Source organism: Ovis aries, chromosome 4 (genome assembly GCF_016772045.2).
Source record: "Ovis aries strain OAR_USU_Benz2616 breed Rambouillet chromosome 4, ARS-UI_Ramb_v3.0, whole genome shotgun sequence".
NCBI lineage: Eukaryota > Metazoa > Chordata > Mammalia > Artiodactyla > Bovidae > Ovis > Ovis aries.
Window position 1 is genome coordinate 53,184,420 of NC_056057.1, and position 20,407 is coordinate 53,204,826.

Below are 20,407 nucleotides of genomic sequence, written 5' to 3' on the forward strand. Positions count from 1 at the left end.
TTTAAGGAGTTTAGGGCATATGATCTCAATATCTAAAAATAAATTAGGATATATGATCATCTGCTGAAACTGAAGGATACAGAGGAGTTACCAGGGACTGACTTCAGGGTGTAGGAGAAAGTTTAGAATATCTACAGCAGGGCATGCAATCTGAGGTCAGCAAGAAATGAAAGAAAGGATTGTATAGTAGCTTTTAGGGCTTCCTGAAGATAAGACACAATGTATATGACTTCCTCTTCACATTCATGAGATATGGAAAAACAACAAGAAAGAAGGTTAAGGACACAATGATTTTCAGGATCCAAATGAAGGCATCTGATTAGGGGATATAGGCTTTAAAGGCTACAGAATTATAGTTGGACCAGAGGGCAAGGCAGAGCTTCAATAAGGAATAAATCATGTAATAGTAAAAATAACAATAACATGTATTGAGTGCCTACACCACGTGCCAGGCATTCTGCTGAACCTCTGATATACTCTTCATAAACACCCTGTGACAGAGGAAGTATTACTATTCTCCATTTCTAGACAAGCAAACTTGCCAAAAGTCACAGTTAGAATTAGATTCAGTCCCACATCTGGCTGATAGGAATCTGTACAGTCTGTTGAATGCTTCACTAACACTGAAGCAGCTTCCTGAGCTAAAAGGGAGAGTGCACTGGAGCAGAAGCGAGACAGAGCTCTGGTTCTGGCCCTTTCCCTCTCTAGTTGTGTGACTTTAGCCAATGCATTCACTCACCTCTGAGTCCCAGGGTCCAATGGCCTCACATGACTGCTCTAAGTATCAAAAAGAGATCTCATCTTTGAAAGCAATTCACTCGGTTACATAGCATTTGTGTGTGTGTGTGTGTGTGTGTGTGTGTGTGTGTGTGTGTGTGTGTGTGTGTGTGTGTATGATTTAGAAAACTATGATCATGTCATCTAGTCCCATCACTTCATGGGAAGTAGATGGGGAAACAGTGGAAGCAGTGTCAGATTTTATTTTTGGGGGTTCCAAAATCACTGCAGATGGTGATTGCAGCCATGAAATTAAAAGACGTTTACTCCTTGCAAGGAAAGTTATGACCAACCTAGATAGCATATTCAAAAGCAGAGACATTACTTTGCCAACAAAGGTCTGTCTGGTCAAGGCTACGGTCCAGTGGTCATGTATGGATGTGAGAGTTGGACGGTGAAGAAAGCTGAGCACTGAAGAATTGATGCTTTTGAACTGTGGTGTTGGAGAACACTCTTGAGAGTCCCTTGGACTGCAAGGAGATCCAACCGGTTCATTCTAAAGGAGATCAATCCTGGGTGTTCTTTGGAAGGACTGATGCTGAAGCTGAAACTCCAATACTTTGGTCACTTCATGCAATGAGTTGACTCACTGGAAAAGACTCTGATGCTGGGAGGGATTGGGGGCCGGAGGAGAAGGGGATGACAGGGGATGAGATGGTTGGATGGCATCACTGACTCGATGCACATGAGTTTGAGTAAACTCCGGGAGTTGGTGATGGACAGGGAGGCCTGGCATGCTGCAATTCATGGGGTCGCAAAGAGTCGGACACGACTGAGCGACTGAACTGAACTGATATGATTCTTACATGTGTACATATATTTATGCTGCTGCTGCTAAGTCGCTTCAGTTGTGTCTGACTCTGTGCGACCCTACAGATGGCAGCCCATCAGGCTCCCCAGTTCCTGGGATTCTCCAGGCAAGAACACTGGAGTGGGTTGCCATTTCCTTCTCCAATGCGTGAAAGTGAAAAGTGCAAGTGAAGTCGCTCAGTCGTGTCCGACCCTCAGCGACCCCATGGACTGTAGCCTTCCAGGCTCCTCCGTTTATGGGATTTTCCAGGCAAGAGTACTGGAGTAGGATGCCATTGCCTTCTCCAACATATATTTATAAACACACATAAATGTGCTGTTTTTATATGTAATTCTCATTAATTTGAAATATACTAGAACATTTTTGGCGCTGGTGGTGGGAATGGCAAGGATTGTTAAGAAAAGGATTGAAGACAAGTTGTCCTATTAGAAGACAATACAAACTACAAATATGTGCCTAAACCTTCTAGAATATATTATGCAGAAAAACTAAATGCACTTCTCAAAATGGTATCACTGTATCTCCTGAAAGTGGAAATATTAGTCTAATACATAATTTATCACTGTATTTTCTCTAGAAAAATAATAAGAGAAGAATATAAATGAACTATCACTGCCAAAAGAACAAAAAAAGTACTACAACCAAATTGCATCTTAACTGATGCCCATTAATAGTGTGGAGTGAGAATGACTTTTTTCTTCTAGGCTTTTTGAGGGAGCCTTCAAAACAATCTTTTTAAAAAACCTGAGGTATTATATTATGTTTAAAAAACAGGTTCATATCTTAAGGTTGGTAAGTCAGTCTTTCATGATACTAAACCTCAATCAACTAGAATCCAAGAAAATATACAAATGCATTAATGGGTTTCTTTGTTATCTTGCTTAGTGAGATGGCAAATCATAAGAAAACCAGTAGGGAAGGAGGAAAAAAAAATCTATTTAAGGAAAAAACAATGCAGAATACCCCAGGAGTTAGTAACTCAGTGTACTTTCTTTCCATTCTCTTGACAGCAAATAGTGATGCGGTTTCTCAGGTTGAGAAATCAAAGAAAGGTCAATTTTTAAAAAAAATTTTATTAAAGCAAAATTACAGGACTAGGGCCCATGTCAACAACAGAATTTTAAATTAAAAAATAGGTTTCTGTTTACTCCTCAGATTAAAAGAAAACAAACATCTGTTTTACTGATCATTCCAATTAATTAAGGTTCCTATTAACAACGGTGTGTATTGGTCAGATTGGATCTTCTCCAGGAGTTTGTGTCCTTCACAAGTAGTCAAGGAATACTTCTGGAAATATATGTTGCTGAGCTATACACCCTGATGATGCTGCCAGTTAACTGACATCTGAGTGAGTGAGTGCATAGGCTCTGGAGATAGACTGCAGGGTTTGAGTCCATTCACTGTCTGTGTGACCTTGGGTAAATCTTTCTGAGCATCTATTTTCTCATCTGAAATATCGGAGTGATTACAGCACCTGTCTGTTGTGATGGTCACTCTAAGAGGGGGATTCAGTGAATGAATGGTTATAAACCCCTATGAGCAGTGCTTGGCATACAGTAAGCCATTAAATATCTCTATTATTGTCTGTTCATGTGCTCAACTAATACTTTCCGACCATGTAGTGTATTCTAGATACTGTGCAGAGTGCTGAAGATACAAAAATAAGTAAAACAGTTTCAAATTGTCAGTGAGATCTCAGATTAGTCAAGGAAGCAAACAAGACGACAGTTTAAACTCAACATGGAAATGTCTATGGGAGCCCCTCAAGGGAAAATTAACCAGGTTAAGGGAGTCAGGCAGGTCTATCAATCAATCAGTCATGGTCCTTTCCTCACAATGCATTCACAGTAGTGAAGCTCAGCATGGGGTGGGGGGGCACTACCCTGAGTTTTAGCTGTGGCAGTAAAGCTACATAGTTGTACAACCCCAAAGCATTCACCCAGTTCCTTTGACTTTAGCTGCTTTCTTATTTGCAAAATTATAGTGTTGAACAAGTTGTGTGATGGAGTTCTCTGGAACCAGCTAATGGGAGCTTATCGTGTGCATCTCTTCCCAACTCATGTTCAGTGACCTCATCTTGGTAGCTTGACATCAGCCATAGTAGGAGTATTTACACCATAGGAGTTGGCAAACACTACAAATCAGAGCTCTCCCCCCACAGACGGATGGTTATTAAATACCTACAAGCATACCCCTGGGTTAAAATGATTAACTTTTGAAGTATATTCCAACTCTAATAATACTGAACTCTGAGATTGTTTTTCTACAACTACGTTTTACTCCAGTGCCATTGAATTGGCATTTCTTTTTCTTCTCTATCATCTGCCAGATCAGGCTGTGTGAGCAATTTTAATATTTATGTTGGGAGTGAATCCAGAAATACTTTCATCTTTCATATATTTTTGCCTTGATATATTTATTCCTGTGATATGCTTGGATCAGGCTTTCAATATAAAATGTCTTTTTACTGTTTGTTTTTTCTTTCTTTCTGAAATAGTGCTGGCCATTTAACCAACTTTGAGATCCTTACTAAAAGGAACACGTAAAGATGATTCAAACAGACTGACTAATTCATTCTCTTAAAATGTCATGCAAATAGCAGGTGAAACTGAATCATTCATAAAACATTTCTTTCTTTCTTTTCAGTTGATAGTTACAATAATCTCACTGGCAACATATTTCCTGGGAGTGATTATCTCAATGGCACCTCTGTCATTAAAGTTTTGGTATTTAGGGGTATTACCTTTAAAGAGGACTGCTCTATTAGCTACAAATACTAGCTTAACCTAAAGGTAATACCACCTACTCAACTCTGTATGCCATCTATCTACCTCTAGTTTTCTCATATATGTAACATGCTTACATTGGGCTTTTCATGCCCTAGAAATCTAGAAATATACTTAATTCTCTAAGAATTTATTAACTACCTGTGCCTATCACCATTACTACCATCACCATCACTGTCCTCATCAACAAAAACTTGTCTCAAAGCATATGCCTGTGTTATGAAAGTCGCTCAGTCATATCTGACTCTTTGCAACCCCACGGACTATAGCCCACCAGGCTCCTCTTTCCACGGAATTCTCCAGGCCAGAATACTGGAGTGGGTAGCCATTCAGTTTTTCAGGGCATCATCCCAACCCAGGGATAGCCTCCAGGTCTCCTGCACTGCAGGCAAATTCTTTACTGTCTGTGCCACAGGAAGCCTCTATGTTGTAAGCAAGTACTGATGCCTCATGAAAAAATATGACAGGTGTTATGGAACAGGTTTTGTAAAGGTGATACTTTTAAAACTTTGAAATGGGTACATTTGCTTTCTTTAGGAATTTTCCTAGAAATTATAATATTTTATAACTATATAGTCAGTGCTTTATAGTTTATAAGATTTGGTCCATTATATAAATTCTTCTAATCTGAACGTTTTCTTAGAAGATAAGCATAGCTCACATTTTTTAAGGAAAATGGAAAAATCCCATGTTTTTATGAAAAAAAAAAGAGATTCAAAGAGGATAAAATATTATCTAAAATATGAAAAACATGAAATCTAGTTTTTATAAGTGTATTTATATTTTTTTAAAAAAATATGATGCTTATTTGGACTATTTCAAATTATTTGTACTTCCTGGAAAAGATTTCTGTTTTAAAGGCACAATATTTTGAAAAAATTTTCTGTATTTACTTGCACAGCCCCAACTCTCTCTACTACTGGCAACTCTTTTGAAAACTCTCCCCTATCTAATGAGGCTGTCAATCGCCTCCTCACCTGAAGGTGAGCTTGCAAACTAGGCTGGTCTGTTAGTGAATTCTATTCCTTTGACCCAGAGCCTGGTCAGGGGTGAGCATGTGACTATAGCAAGGCAACCAGAGTCCTTCAGGGTTTAATATAGATACAGGGAGGAGATCTTTCTCTCTCTTAAAGATCACCAGCTCTAAGGATGATGTTAATTTGTAGTGTTTGATCATTTTGTCACTGGGTGGAAAAAGCCTGTCTCGGCATGAAAATGATCCAAGGGATAGAACATTGTAGACATGGAGAAAGGCAAGTCACCAGTGCTGTTGCTGAAGTATCCATTTCTCCTGGGTCTTCTTCAGCTAATGAGAACCAGTAAAATTTTCCTTTCCTCCTCTCTCTTTTTTTTTTTTTTATCAGCAGTTTCATTGGGATTTTTTTATTTCTTGTGCCTGAAGAAGTCTTGACCAAATAATGTCCATTCGAAGATTCTACAAACTTGTGAATTCACACTCAAGAGCACAAAAGAAGCCTTATATAAAATATTCAAGTAACTGGAAAAGATGGTTTCTTTATTTACTCAAATAATTAAATATTTCATTCTGCATTTGGAAAGTATCTTCTAGTTAAAATTTCTGAGGTGCTCTAGTAGCTTTTATCCTGCTCCATAGTTTCAAATTCTACTTCAATATTTCAGTTCAGTTCAGTCACTCAGTCGTGTCCAACTCTTTGCGACCCCATGAATTGCAGCACACCAGAGCTCACTGTCCATCATCAACTCCCGGAGTTCACTCAAACTCACGTCCATCGAGTCAGTGATGCCATCCAGCCATCTCATTCTCTGTTGTCCCCTTTTCCTCCTACCCTCAACCCATCCCAGCGTCAGAGTCTTTTCCAATGAGTCAACTCTTCACATGAGGTGGCCAAAGTACTGGAGTTTCAGCTTTAGCATCATTCCTTCCAAAGAACACCCAGGGCTGATCTCCTTTAGAATTTACTTAACATAAAAATAGAAATAATGTATTTGATAGAAATATTTCTATCAAAGATAGAAATAATGTATCTAAGTGAAAGTGAAGTCACTCAGTCGCTCAGTCGTGTCCGACTCTTTGCGACCCCATGAACTGTAGCCTACCAGGCTCCTCCGTTCTTGGGATTCTCCAGGCAAGAATACTGGAGTGGGTTGCTATTTCCTTCTCCAGGGGAACTTCCCGACCCAGGGATCGAACCCAGGTATCCCGCATTGCAGGCAGATGCTTTAACCTCTGAGCCACCACGGAAGCGAAAACTAGAAAACCCAATCCTGCTTTTAAGTATATAAAAGGGATTTATGATGATGGAAAATGGCTGAGGTCCCATATTAAGGAAATTGCAGTCATAAAAACAGTCATGGCTAAATTCTCCAGGATGACTTACCAGAGTGAAATACTAAGGAAAATTCTTAGCCCTTTCTACATTTATGTATTATTTCCATTAATTTAAAAGGGTGCCCATAAAAACAAAGTCAAGGAAAGAAGATCCTAATAGGAGATTCCTGATGACATTTAAAATATATTTATGAACACTCATTACTTATGAAGTCATATCTTATCAAATATTAATCAAATATTTGTGAGCTCCCATTGTATACCACACCCCTGTATAGAGTTTCTATCCTCAAAAAGTGTACAGTCTGTGGATTTGAAGACAGTAAGATAAATGCTAAAAATCTAAATGTGCAACCTAAATGAAAAGTGACAGATCTACTGGATTGTTGAAATAGCAAATTTTAAAACACGCCTTGTGGAACATTTAATTCTTAGGTCTAAAATTTTAACACTTAAGTGTTATTATCATCAACAAACCTAAAGCTGACTTCAGAAAGATAAAATAATGCCTGTCAAAAATCCTTTCTAATGTAGCCAGACACTACCTTGACGATGATTTCTAATAGTAAGTCAAAGGCACATAGAATTCTTCATGATTTTTCCCCACGACTACTCTTTTATATGACCACATTTATATGAGTCAAAATACACATGATTTAATTTTATGTCTAATATTTACAGAGTATTTTGTTGACAACATTGTTCCCAATAACTCATAAGCCTTCTGGAGAAGAGGACGTTGTGTAGTAGAGAGAGTCCAGGCTTCGGTGTCATCACACTTCAATGTGATGTGAATCTGGGCTTTACCGTTTACATACTTTCTGACCCCGAGTGTCAGTTTCTTCATCTAAAACGTGGGAATAATAAGGGTATACATCCATGGGTTGGACAGGAGGGTTAAAGATAAATTATGAGACACTGGAATTTGGCATTCAATAAATGCTGCTTTTATGCTCATCTTCCTAAGCTGTGTAGCCAGTTTCTGCCTACCCTCATCAAAAATGAGGAACTTGGCATAGTCCACTGGGTGAGCCCACTCCAAATACTTGCCGACTCTTTCATCACCTTAGCCCTCTCATTCACAGTTTAAATAGTATTATTTCTTATTTTTCTACCCTTTGGACATCTTGCGGTTTTCCTCTCAAGCTATTTCAAGTTCCTGAAGTCCTTCTTAAATTGTGCTCTAAGACAAAGGCCACTGTAAGGGCTTTCCACACTAACATAGAACAACAAACAAGGAACTACTGTGTGTGTATGTTGTGTTAGTTGCTCAGTTGTGTCCGACTCTTTGCGACCCCATGGACTGTAGCCCACCAGGCTCCTCCCTCCATGGGATTCTCCAGGCAAGAGTACTGGAGTGGGTTGCCATTGCCTTCTCCAGGAAGGAACTATTACTTTACCTCTTTAGAGAAAAGTAAATCCACATCACCACTGAGGCTTAGCAAATGAGTATACAGAATGCTTAAACTGAATTTCATATTAAACAAGGAATAAAATTTTAGTATAATTATGTCCCATGAATGTATACTACATGACAGTATGAGTTGTAAGCAAACGGAGAAAAATAAGGGAATAATTACTGTTTTTATTAACAGAACTTAGATTGAAACTGTTTTGGCCAAACCTATCTAATCTGTTGGAGTAGAACAGTACTTTTTGGGTTTTTATAGCACACACATGTTGCAAAAGTGCATACTTTTTTGGGGGGTTGTGGTTGCTGTTTTGATGCTGTGTGTCTAAAATATGCTGTTTTTGAAGTGATTATCAAGGTAACCTGTTCATAACAGGTGGTTTTAAATATCCTGTGAAGATATAACCATATAAAATAAAGGTTTTTTTTCCCTAAAAATCAAGGAAAAGATTTGTGTGCTTATTACAGTCTATATGGCAACCTGTCACTGACATGAAATTTCTGAAACAGAAAAAGAATTCCTATATTTATTTGCATACTTTATTTATAATAAAAAGCTTATTGAAATGAATATATAGGTTTCTGAAGGAGAAATAAAAATGGCACAAAATGATTTTAATGTGTTATAAATATTATTTTGGTGGCTGCTCTAAACAATTACTCCTGATTGTTACACAAATGTTTCTTTGAAAGAGACCCAAACAGTGCTCTTACTCAGATTTTTATCTAATACTGTATCCCTTCTTCCAATAAACATTTTAAAAGTTGAAAATGACTGAATCATTGCACAAGAAAAAGCCAACTTGCCTTTTCCAGCTGTAACATATGATTGAGATCATTGTTCAACTCTGATATGATACTAGTAAAGATAAAAAGAACTGAATTCCATTATATTCTCAAGATTATCCTTCATATAGTCTTACTCTGTTAGTAAATATCTTTGTCCTTTTAAGAATGGCTGAAAGTATTCAACTTCTGGCAATTAAGAATAAATAGACATTTGTTTTATCATTGTGCATATCATTAAAAAGTCCTGTTCAGAAAATACATTGAACTGTCAGTGTCTTGATTGATGGACAGCCTTTGTCCCATTAATAAGCTGTAGGTCAGGTAAGAATGTTTCACTGCCCTTGAATATGTGAAGATTAAACTTTGAATATTAAAGTGCTAAGATTCTTAAAATCCCATAAAACTATTTTAAAATATTTTTCAGCCTAAGGAAAGATGCAATTTTATAGTTCAGATTGTGCAGAAGTGCTATCAGATTTTGTTCAATTAATCCAGAAATCCTGAATAACTCAAACCCACAGGTCACATTTGAGAAACATCTAAGTACACGAATTAAATTAAAAAAAAAATAGCCTAGCAATCTTCTCCAGTTGCACTCAATTACAGGATTTGATTAGGATGAACCTGACTGAATGGTCTGAATGTGAACCACTGAAGGGAGACACGGAGAGGAAGCCGGTACATTACTCATTAATGAATCAGACATTTCCCTCCCTCGGTGGTTGAAAATGCTCTCGGTATAAGACACAGTGAATTCCAAATGGGGAGAACTGTGCTCAAGAGTGAGTTTATATAACTGATTAATCTCTTCCGGTGTTAACCTAGAGCAGAAATCAAATGCCTGCAGAGGAAAGCTGGTGGTAAGTGGACCTATTTATGTCATGGCCCCTGTCACCATAAAGAGAGAGCAGAATCCAGGGGAAAACAGAAAAAGAGACACATAAGGATGCCAAAGGCCAGGCTGTGACCCTGAAATATGGAGTCCTTTACCACTATTTGCACTTAGTTCTTAGGGTAAGCCTGAATTTTATTTTGCTCACACATGAGAACTTTTCTGGAAATCAAAGTTACCAGGTAGACTCTCTGGTGGTGAAGTGAACCAGGGACACTTTTCAAGGTGAATTTTGTCAGTATATAACATTTTCTTTTCAGGCAAAGTATAAAAAAACTTTTAGAAAACAAGAAAATGATGTGAATAGAAGAAATAACAAAACTGGCCACATTTTGTATAAATGTGGATTCCTTGCGTAAACGTAACACAGTTCTAACTGTGTTGAGAGAAAAAAGCGTGTAAATATCACTACATTGAGATCAATAATCAGAGAATAAAAGATTCAAATAAAACCTTCTACAGAAATCTTAAATACTTTTAAATAAGGAATGCCAAACAAAGCAATCCTCATAAAAATAGAACAGAATAGAAAAATAAGAATTGAATCCAATATCTGATCCTCAGTAAACACTCTGCATCTTTGAAAAATCAATAAACCAAAAGGTTAGGACAACTTAAAAACAAGTGTGCTCAGGATTGCATTTATATAACTAATCAAGGAAAAATAATTCAGAGCAGGGTATATGTGTGTCTGAGGGAGAGAAACAGAGGAAAGAGGTCAAGATACCAAAAAAACTTGCTAACCATACAGGTGCTGCCCACTGGTTGGCAGTTCCAGCCTCCTGCCCCACTCACTGCCCTCTAGGTCGTGCATTCCAGATGGGTGTGCATCTCTGGAGGAATATAGGGAAGGGGAGCTAACTACGGTAAAGGATGGGCCACAGAGTATTTCAGAGTGAAGATATTACTATATCGGATGAGCTGGAGTTGCTAAGGCACAGTCAAGGCAGGAGACAGATACTCTGGACAGAGACAACACCCATGCAGGCGCCGTGGGGAGAATGTGCAGGGCTGTTTAGGATACTGTAACTGGCACAGAAGCTGTGTGGGCTGGGCCTGGGTGTGGATTAAGGTTAAACGGAGCACATCACAGAAAGTCTTACAATCCTGCTGAGGGGTCTGCACTCTTTTAGTATTGGAGAGTCCCTGGGAAATTTTAATCAGGACATGGAAACCAGCCTACTTATAACTGTAATTAGACAACTTTGGTGGCAGTGTGGTGAATGGATTGGAGGGGAAAGAAGCTAGGGGCCAGAAGACATAACAGAAGGTCACTGCATCTTCCCAGGCAATAGAGGATGAAGATTTCCAATAAAACAAAGACTCCTAGATCTGTATCTTCATATCTTTACGTCCAGAGAGTCCAGAAGTCCATCTCTCAAGCATCAGTTTTGTATGTTCAACAGCTGTTTTTTAGAAAGTACTTATTTATTTATTGGCTGTGTCCTCATTGCAGTGTGGAAGTTTTCTCTAGTTGTGACGCATGGGCTCCTAGTTGCGGTGGCTTCTCTTGCTGTGTGGAGCATGGGTTCTAGGGTACACGGGCTCAGTAGTTGCATTTCTTGGGCTCTAGAGTACAGGCTCAATAGTTGTGGCTCACAAGCTTAGTTGCTCTGAGGCATGTGGGTTCTTTACCACTGAGCCACCAGGGAAGTCCTGTTCAACAGCTATTTAAGACTAAATTTGACCAATATTTATTGAGAGCCTAATATATGCAAGATGTGTGGGGGTATATCAGTAAACAAAACAAACATGCCTGCTGTTGTGGAATGTACTTTATGACAGGTGGTTCCAGACAACAAATACATAAAACAGTTAAATCAATCATGTAGTATATTAGAAGCTGATGAATAAGTGTTGAGAAAAAATGCAGGGCTCCATGCCAGAAGTATTTATATTGTTTGTTAAGTGTTCTCAACAAATAAAGCAGTTTCAGAATGTGAATAAAAGAAGTTGATGAATGTTACTGGCAAAAAACACCAAACAAACAAAAAACCAGCATCAAAGGATGAAGAATGCACAGCACAGGGGCCAGTAAGCCTGTACCTCAGTGACTAGGAGATTATATCAGAGAAGACAAAGAATCAGAGCAAGCAGGACCTTGTAGTCTTGAGCTTTTATTGGAGGGAAATGTGAAGCCATTGCAGAGTGGTGAACAAGGAAGTGATTATACTTTAAAAGAATCACTTTGACTAGGTGTGAGAGATTTCCGGCGGCAGGAGGTGGGATAGTGATAAAACAGAGACATGATGCTGGTTAGGGATTGGGAAGCTGCTGTAATGTCCAGGTGAGTGATGGCGGGCGCCTAGGCCAAGAGAAAAGAATAAATGATGAGAGGTGACTGAATTCTGGTCATATTTTGAACACAGAGCTAAAAGGATTTGCAGATGGATTTGGAGGTGAGGTGTGTGAGGAAAAAAGGAGTCAAGAATGTGCTAAAAGATTTTGGCTTTGGTAAAGGGAGAATGACTCTGCCAGTCACAGATACTGAGGAGCAGGAGGGTGGAGCAAGTTTGGCAGGGCTGTGTGAAGATCAGAAGTTTAGTTTTGCTCATGCTTGAGATACTTCTTAGACACCCAAAATGAGATACTGAGTTTGCAGTTGGATATTTGAGCCCTGGAGTTAAGGAGAAAGATCTGGACTAGAGACTTAAATTAGAAAGCTATCTGCATATTAATGGTATGAAAAACCATGACATGAAGGAGACCACCAAGGGAAGGCGTGTAGGGAACGGAGAGAGAACTGTGTGCTTGGGCACACCAGCGCCAACAGGTTGGTGAAAAGGGTGACTACAAAGGAGCAGTTGGATAGAACTTCTGGCACCTCCATCTACTCCCATGATACTTGTTCCGCCCATTCCATATCCTATCTCCATTCCCACATTCCCATCATGCCTAACTCCTCCCTTCAGGTATTTTAAATATGTCCACCTATATCTATCCCCAGGGCAGTATCACTTCTTGCTTGTACTTATTACTTGATCTTCCCTCTCCCTTCTTATCCCTGATCATCCATTCCCCAATGTAGCAGAGATATCTTTCTAAAAAGATGGTCTGATTATATCATTTTTTTATGTTTAAAAATAGATCAACTCCTTAGCACAGCTTAAAAGCCATGCATGATGTGGCTTCTGCCTAATTCTCCTACCTTGACACTTGCCATCACCTCCTGAGAAATCCAGGCTCCAGCCATCCTGTCTTTGCATGAATTGAAGCAAGCCATGTGTTCTCCTACTCTGGGTTTCACCATGTAGATCTTTCTTTATGGAACACTTCTGCCCTCACCTTCAACTGGTTAACTCTTACTGTCTCTTCAAGTCTCATCTTAGGAAACACTTCTGGAAGCTTTCACCAATGCCTCCTTTGCCCTCTAGGATGGGATTAGGAACTCCCCCAAGTGCTAATACATCAAACCTGCCTTTCCCTTATCTAGATTTTATAATGTTGTATTGTAATTTACTTATTCATAACTCCCACCAGGCTACAAGCTCCGTCTTTAGCCCTTGGTATAGCGCCATTAGGGCTTCCCAAGCAGCACCAGTGGTAAAGAGCCTGCCTGCCAATGCATGAGACTTTAGAGACACAGGTTCTATCCCTGGATTGGGAAGATCCCCTGGAGGAGGGCATGGCAACCCACTCTAGCATTCTTGCCAGGAGAATCCCCATGGACAGAGGAGCCTGGTGGGCTACAGTCAATAGTGTCGCAAAGAGCTTGACATAACTGAAAGTACAGCAGGTAGTGTCATTCATGGCACTTGATAAGAATTTGTTGAAGAATAGATAATGGAATAAATTAATAAATGAAAGAATTATCCTGAACAAAAACCCTGGCAATACGGAGAGGACAGAAAAAAAGTACTAAATTAGAAATTTATGTGACAGTGATTCAACAGGGATTTTGACCACAAAGGAGATGAGAAATCAAAGATGACTATACAATGTCTTGTATGTAATAATCAAAGATAAGGAAAATAGGCAGAGAAGAGTTTTGGGGCAAAAATAATACTTCAGTTAATAACTGAGGTATCTGTTTGTCATTCAAGTGGCAGTGTCTTTAAGGTGGTTAACAACAAGGGCATAGTGGTCAGGAGAAAAGAGGGAGTCAGAAATGACCTATGAGAGTACTTGAGGTCATGGAGGTAAGTGATATCACCTATGGACATGTTCAGTAAGGGAAAGAGGTATTCAGATGAAACCCTGAAGAGGACCAGAATCTAAACTTTATATCTAAAGGCAAAAAAAAAAAAAAAAAAAAAGGTTTGAGTGGCATTTCAGAAGCTTGAAGAGAAATTTCAAGAAAGAAAAAGCAAGGTGTATAGTATCAGATCTCATAGAAGGATCAAGTGGTAATAAAAGAACTATCTGTCAGATTTGGCAATGAGGCTTCCAGTGTTTAGAAGATACTTTCTTGAGTGCAGGGAACAAACTGCTTGAGTTGAATGAGTTAAAAAATGAATGGCAGTAGAAAAAAATGAGATGGTAAAGCGTCTGCCTACAATGCGGGAGACCCGGGTTCAACCCCTGGGTCAGGAAGATCTCCTGGAGAAAGAAATGGTAAACCCACTCCAGTATTCTTGCCTGGAAAATCCCATGGGCCAAGAAGCCTGGTAGGCTACAGGCCATGGGGTCCCAAAGAGTCGGACATGACTGAGCGACTTCACTTTTACTTTCACTTAAGAGATTTTCAGAAATTCTTTAAAGGATAAGGCAGAAATACGATTGAATACTTAAGGTAACTGTATATTATGGATCTTATCAGGTGTGTGACATATGTGTATTCTTTCTTCCTAGAAGAAGCAAGTTGAGTAAGGGCTGAGTGAAAAATGGTGATAGAGGATTTAAAGATGAGAGGGGTTGGTAGGGAAAGTGGGACAGATGGAGCAAGGGGCTTAAAGATGTGGGGAACGAGATCAAGACCGTAAGTTGAAAAGACCATTTCATCATCTCACACAGAAGCAAGGAGGTAATAATGGGTGAGATGGAAACCATCTAGGACTCTGTTTACTCTTTAAGTTACAAGTGAAGATACTACACTGAGAAGGGGAGCCAAAGAGATTCAAGAACTTGAGGGAATAATGGAAGCTTGTAACCACTAGTGAAAGTCACTCAGTCGTGTCCAATTCTTTGCAACCCCATGGACTATACAGTTTATGGAATTCTCCAGGCTAGAATAGGTAACTGTTCCCTTATCCAGGGGATCTTCCCAACCCAGGGATCGAACCCAGATCTCCGGCATTGCATGCAGATTCTTTACCAGATGAGCCACCAGGGAAGCCCAATCACTGTGGTGGTAAGAGGTAAAAATGAGACTACAGACAAGTAAACAGATATGCTGGTAAGAGAAGCAGGTACTATAGACTGGTCAAAATGGGCAATGACCAAAGCAAAAATAAAAGTAAGTTCTCAAGGTAATATTTATCCTAATACACAATGCTCATTTTTACTGAGTATCTGAACAGGCAGCAAGGCAGATTTGACAATTAAATGGCCCCATAATCATAATCTTTGTAGTGAATTCCTTGTAATGTTTATATAATTCATCAGATCTATGAACCTTTATTAAGAGGAAATGCCAGAATTGGACTGTTTTTATTTCAAAACCATTATTATTGAAATCTGTAAGGAATAACATCAGGGAAAAGAAAAACATATTGAAATAGATACTCTGTTCTCAACTAACAGTCTAAAGATGTTAAAGAAATGAATTCGATATAATGATTATTTAACTCTGAAAATTAAAACCCATTTAGGAATTGTGAGGGAGCCTTGATACTAAACACCAATCTCATTATTCATTCAGAATCCTTAATAACATTTGAAAAGCAATTAATCAAGTTATGACATAGATTCTAGGACCGTCACCTTTCATTGTCATTAGTGAAACTGTCCAGGGTTATATCTGTACTTTTCTAGTGATTTAAAGAACATATTTTTTTGGTAAGCTATTTGAAAACCCTAAGAATGTTTAAAATCATTGAACCTTAACTTATAGATTTCAATGAACAGTCCAAATGTGTTAATGAGACTGAAATAAATTTAGAAGTATCTTAATTCTGATATGACAGAAAGTGAAAGTGATAATCTCTTAGTTGTGTCCGACTCTTTGGGACCCCATGTCCATGGAATTCTCCAGGCCAGAATATTGGAGTGGGTAGCCTTTCCTTTCTCCAGGGGATCTTCCCAGCCCAGGGATCAAACCCATGTCTCCCTCTTTAAAGGAGGATTCTTTACCAGCTGAGCCACAAGGAAAGCCCAAGAATACTGGAGTGGGTAACCTATCCCTTCTCCAGCACATCTTCCCAACCCAGGAATCCAACCAGGGTCTCCTGCATTGCAGGCGGATTCTTCACCAACTGAACTACAAGTGAACCTTAAAAAGTCCAAAACGTACTTTTATATCTGTTAGGAGAACATTTCCTTCTGTCAACAACTTATGCTTTGGCTGCTTCTTTATATGTAAATAAAATGACAGAACTTAAAATATTTATTGTACACTTTTACAATCAATTAAAAAACTAGCTAGGGTAATATTTTAGGTCCAGAGTTTCATCTAGGCCCTAAATGATTCTCTCTGTCTGCTGTCTATCTTAACTAGATAGTAGTCAGGTCATAGGCTCACTTTGGACAGTGTTGGAGGGATTCTGCCTGAATGTGAAGCCAGAATCAAATGACACTCACCTAACACTCCCAGAGGAGCATAAAGACAGGAAGTGAAGGCAGCTCTTGAGAGAAGTTTTCCTTAACTCTTAGACAACGAAGTTTAGAACATGAGAAGTACAATTCTTACACATACTCCAGCATGAATTCTGTGCAATTGAAACCCAAAGAAATGGTCTCAAAATAATATTTGCAAGAAAAGTTAATATATGTCCACTGCAGATGATAACCCAAATCGAAAAGTAACTATGGATATAGTTTTAAGGGCTATAACTCTTGATTCTAACAGTAATAGATGCATTACAATACCTTGATATACTTCCCTCATAGCTCAATGGGTAAAGAATCTGCCTGCAATACAGGAGACCTGGGTTTGATTCCTGGGTTGGAAGGTCCCCTAGAGAATGAAACAGCAACCCACTCCAATATTCGTGCCTGGAGAATCCCGTGGACAGAGGAGCCTGGCAGGCTACAGTACATGGGGCTACAAGAGTTGGACACGACTTAGTGACTAAACCACCAACCACCACAGTTTTAAGGGCCGTAACTTTTGGTTCTAACAGTAATGGATCCATTACAATACCCTGATATGCTAGAAAATTTTAGTCATGAAAATGGTGTAAAACATTTTTAATTTTGGTTTTTCTTTTAATACTCTTTAATTTGTTCTGAGAACTCAGAATTTCATTTACAGTGTTCGTGTGTAGCTAAAAGAGTGCACAGGACATGCCTCTGACATGCAAAATCAAAGTTCTTTCTTTTTCTGCTACATATTCCTGTTATTCTTACTGGTAGCTAACAGTAGGATAGACAGGCTTGATTTAGAAATGGCTAGATGGTAGTCTATCATTTCTCCCAGAATCAAACCACACGTGACAGAGTTGGAGGGTTTTGACCTTGCTTATCATATGCCTACCATTTTCCTGTGAGCTTCCCTTGATTCCAAACAGCTTTGACCAACTTTTTTCCTATTCAGAAGGTGGCAGCCTGACTCCTATTGGGACACTCCATGACTTGCAATGCACCCAAATCCATGACCCTTAAGCGTATCCACCCACCTCTCCCTTCCTTTAACCTTGTTGACCCAATGCCCTGGCAAAACCTGCAGGTCTTCTCCTTCGTTATCTATTTCCTATACTTGCAGCGTGAGAGTTATTGCAAAAATGTCTTAAATTGAATCACATTTTCCAAATGTACAAGTACAGAAGCATTTGACTGCTCATTTACCAGGCTGTGAGACCTTTTGAGTTTAAAAAATCCCCTGAATTTTTAGTTATTACTGATGGTTTGGTCAACCATTGAAACAGAAATTAAGAATGTCAAAACCATACAAATAAGTTACTCCTTATACACTGTTACCTACAAACAAATTTCAAAACAAGTTTAATGATAATATATGTAGTCAGCAAACTTTCAGATTCACCTAAAAAAGCCTCCAATTCAAGACCATAATAGCACACATTTCCTTTTTGTCCCCACCAAGATATATTAAAAAAATAAAAAACAATAAATCAAATTCTGGCACCCCAATGTCATATAGAAACAACACACTTTTGACCAGGAAAGCTTTTCTGGGGACAAAATGTGATGAGTTGTTAGAAATTCACAACATGGTATCAAGAAGAATGTCAATGACCATGATTCAGTTCTATGCCTTCGTCCAAATACCACTTTTTTTCTTTTGGAGAGAAATTACTGTCTCCATAGCCTTCAATACTCTAATCATGTGCATTTCAATTGCACTTAAAGCTACATGTTTATTCCAAGTCTATATGGGAAGCCTAGGTACCAGAAGATATTTATTTATACTCATAAACAGGAAATCTAACTACAGTAAGAAGGTATTTTCGCTCCCCCACAACAGAGTTCAAAGATGTGACACCTATACAACTTGGAGCAAAACTAAACACCACTATTACTGTGGAGCGCCCTCCTCTCCCCTCTTACATTATGGCCACTTACGATTATAGCATTATGTTTTCCAAGTCTGTTTGAACTTGCTGCTCTTGCTTACAGATACAAACGACCTGCCCTTTTCTGTGCAAAGCTTTCAATCAGTAAGTATGTCAAGGTGGATAGAAGGATGGCAGGAACAGTAAAAGGGGGGAAAAATCAATTTTTAGAAAGCATATGTTAACAACTGAATATTTAATCAAATTAGCCTAGAAATTCCTTCCTGTTTTCAGCACTCTTTGTAAGGCTGTTTCTTCATGGTACGGAATGAATTTCAATAAGTGTCATATGTTTAGTTAAATGGTTTATTTTTTAAATTTGTTGAATCAGGTCACTGACTCAGATCTCATTCCAAAATATGACAGATGGATATTGATACTGAATAAAAAGATTGACATTAGCTGGAAGGTTCTGGGCAGAAACCATTCACTTAACATTTAACAAAATATTTACTGAGCACCTACTGTGTGCCAGGATAAAATGATAAACATTTGGACTTTATATTACAATTAAAAAAGAAGGAGTTGTTCCAAAATAATTTCCTTGGGGTTAGTAAAGATTACAATGGAATACCAATAGTAAGCAAGGTCTTTAAAAGCACTTACATTTTCCACATTGCACAGAAAAATGCATTAGTATTCATTCAAACATCCATTTTGTCATGGTTGCAGGATTTTAGACCTAACTCAGATTTTTGAAGATGCTGTTTACTGACCCTTAACAAAAACCAACTTCCTATTTTTCTAGAACAAAAGGGGGCTTACATTATTTCAAAGATTTCTTAGACATCAAAGAGCTTAGAGAGACATACAGTTTATGGGTAATGATTTAGGATTTAGTGAATCAAAAACACAGGGATTAAATTTCCTTTAAAAGACCTCTAGGTTTAAATTTTAAGAGCCAAAATGTTGGTTTAAACATACTTTACTCCTGAGAAAAGCCAAAATTTATTTTTAAAGATAGTCTGAGTTATCTTATGGACCTAAAACTTGTCTAGGTTTTACTTTCCCACATGATTAGGCCTCAAAGGAGACAACCTGTCTTCTGCTAAACAAATTCACTCCACCTCTCTCTGATTTGTAAAGACACATTATTTCAAATCTCTAGCTCTGAATACTCTTGATATTTTCAAGAAAATATTAAAACCCAGAAAAATCCCATAATCTTATTGAACAACTGAAGTATATTTGAATTTCTCCAAGTCAATTCTTATTTTTACATACCACTTTAAAATTGGACCCAAGATTCTAGGTGCTAGATTCAGATTTCCAACTACCAAAGAACAAGAGATCATTTCAAAACAGGAAAAGGCCACTGATCTTAATATGTACACAGCTTCATGATATATTATTATATTTGCATTTAAAATAGTAGGAAGAAATACAGTACATAATCTTCCGTTCTAACACAATAGCCTTCCGGAAGGCCGCTAGCCTGGGTATTTCACTGAGTTTTTAGGATTAAAGGAAACAAGTTAGTGCACAACCTATGAGCTTTTATTCCTTTGGAAAAACTAGGTTTGCAAAAATAGGAGGGCTTTTAAAAGGCACTTGAAACCAGTGCACGTTTTGAATTTCAGTAGTAGAGGAATAACAACTGGTGAAGTTAGACAGATTGTAAAAAACAGAACAAAGAAAGCACCAGTATTCCAAACAGAGTTTATTCTGAATGAGAACATGGAAATAAAATGTGAAATATAAAGTTATAATGAATTTAGATTTCAAAAAAATATTGCTGTAGTTTAAGAATGAAATAACTATACTACTCTTTAGTTCAGAATATACATAGTTTGATAGAAAGTATGTGGGTTGATGAGTTTAGGAAAACAAGTATGTGCCAATATAGATGATGAATTAGAGAATATCTCTTTTTAAAATTGCTAAGCCAATTTTCCAGTGAGGTAAAAAGCCTGAGACCTTTAAAGATAAAGTACTTTACAGAGCGGTCTGGGGTTCTTTGCCCATGCATGCTGCTGAATTAAACAGTATCTGAAGCTAAGACATGGGACTACTTGGCAGGC

General features: G+C 38.3%; 1 protein-coding gene across 11 annotated transcripts in view; it reads right to left on the minus strand.

The window, feature by feature from the left end:
- Positions 1 to 20,407, minus strand: part of MET (MET proto-oncogene, receptor tyrosine kinase) — a 116,892-nt gene that overhangs the window by 89,553 nt on the left and 6,932 nt on the right. The window lies entirely within an intron of this gene.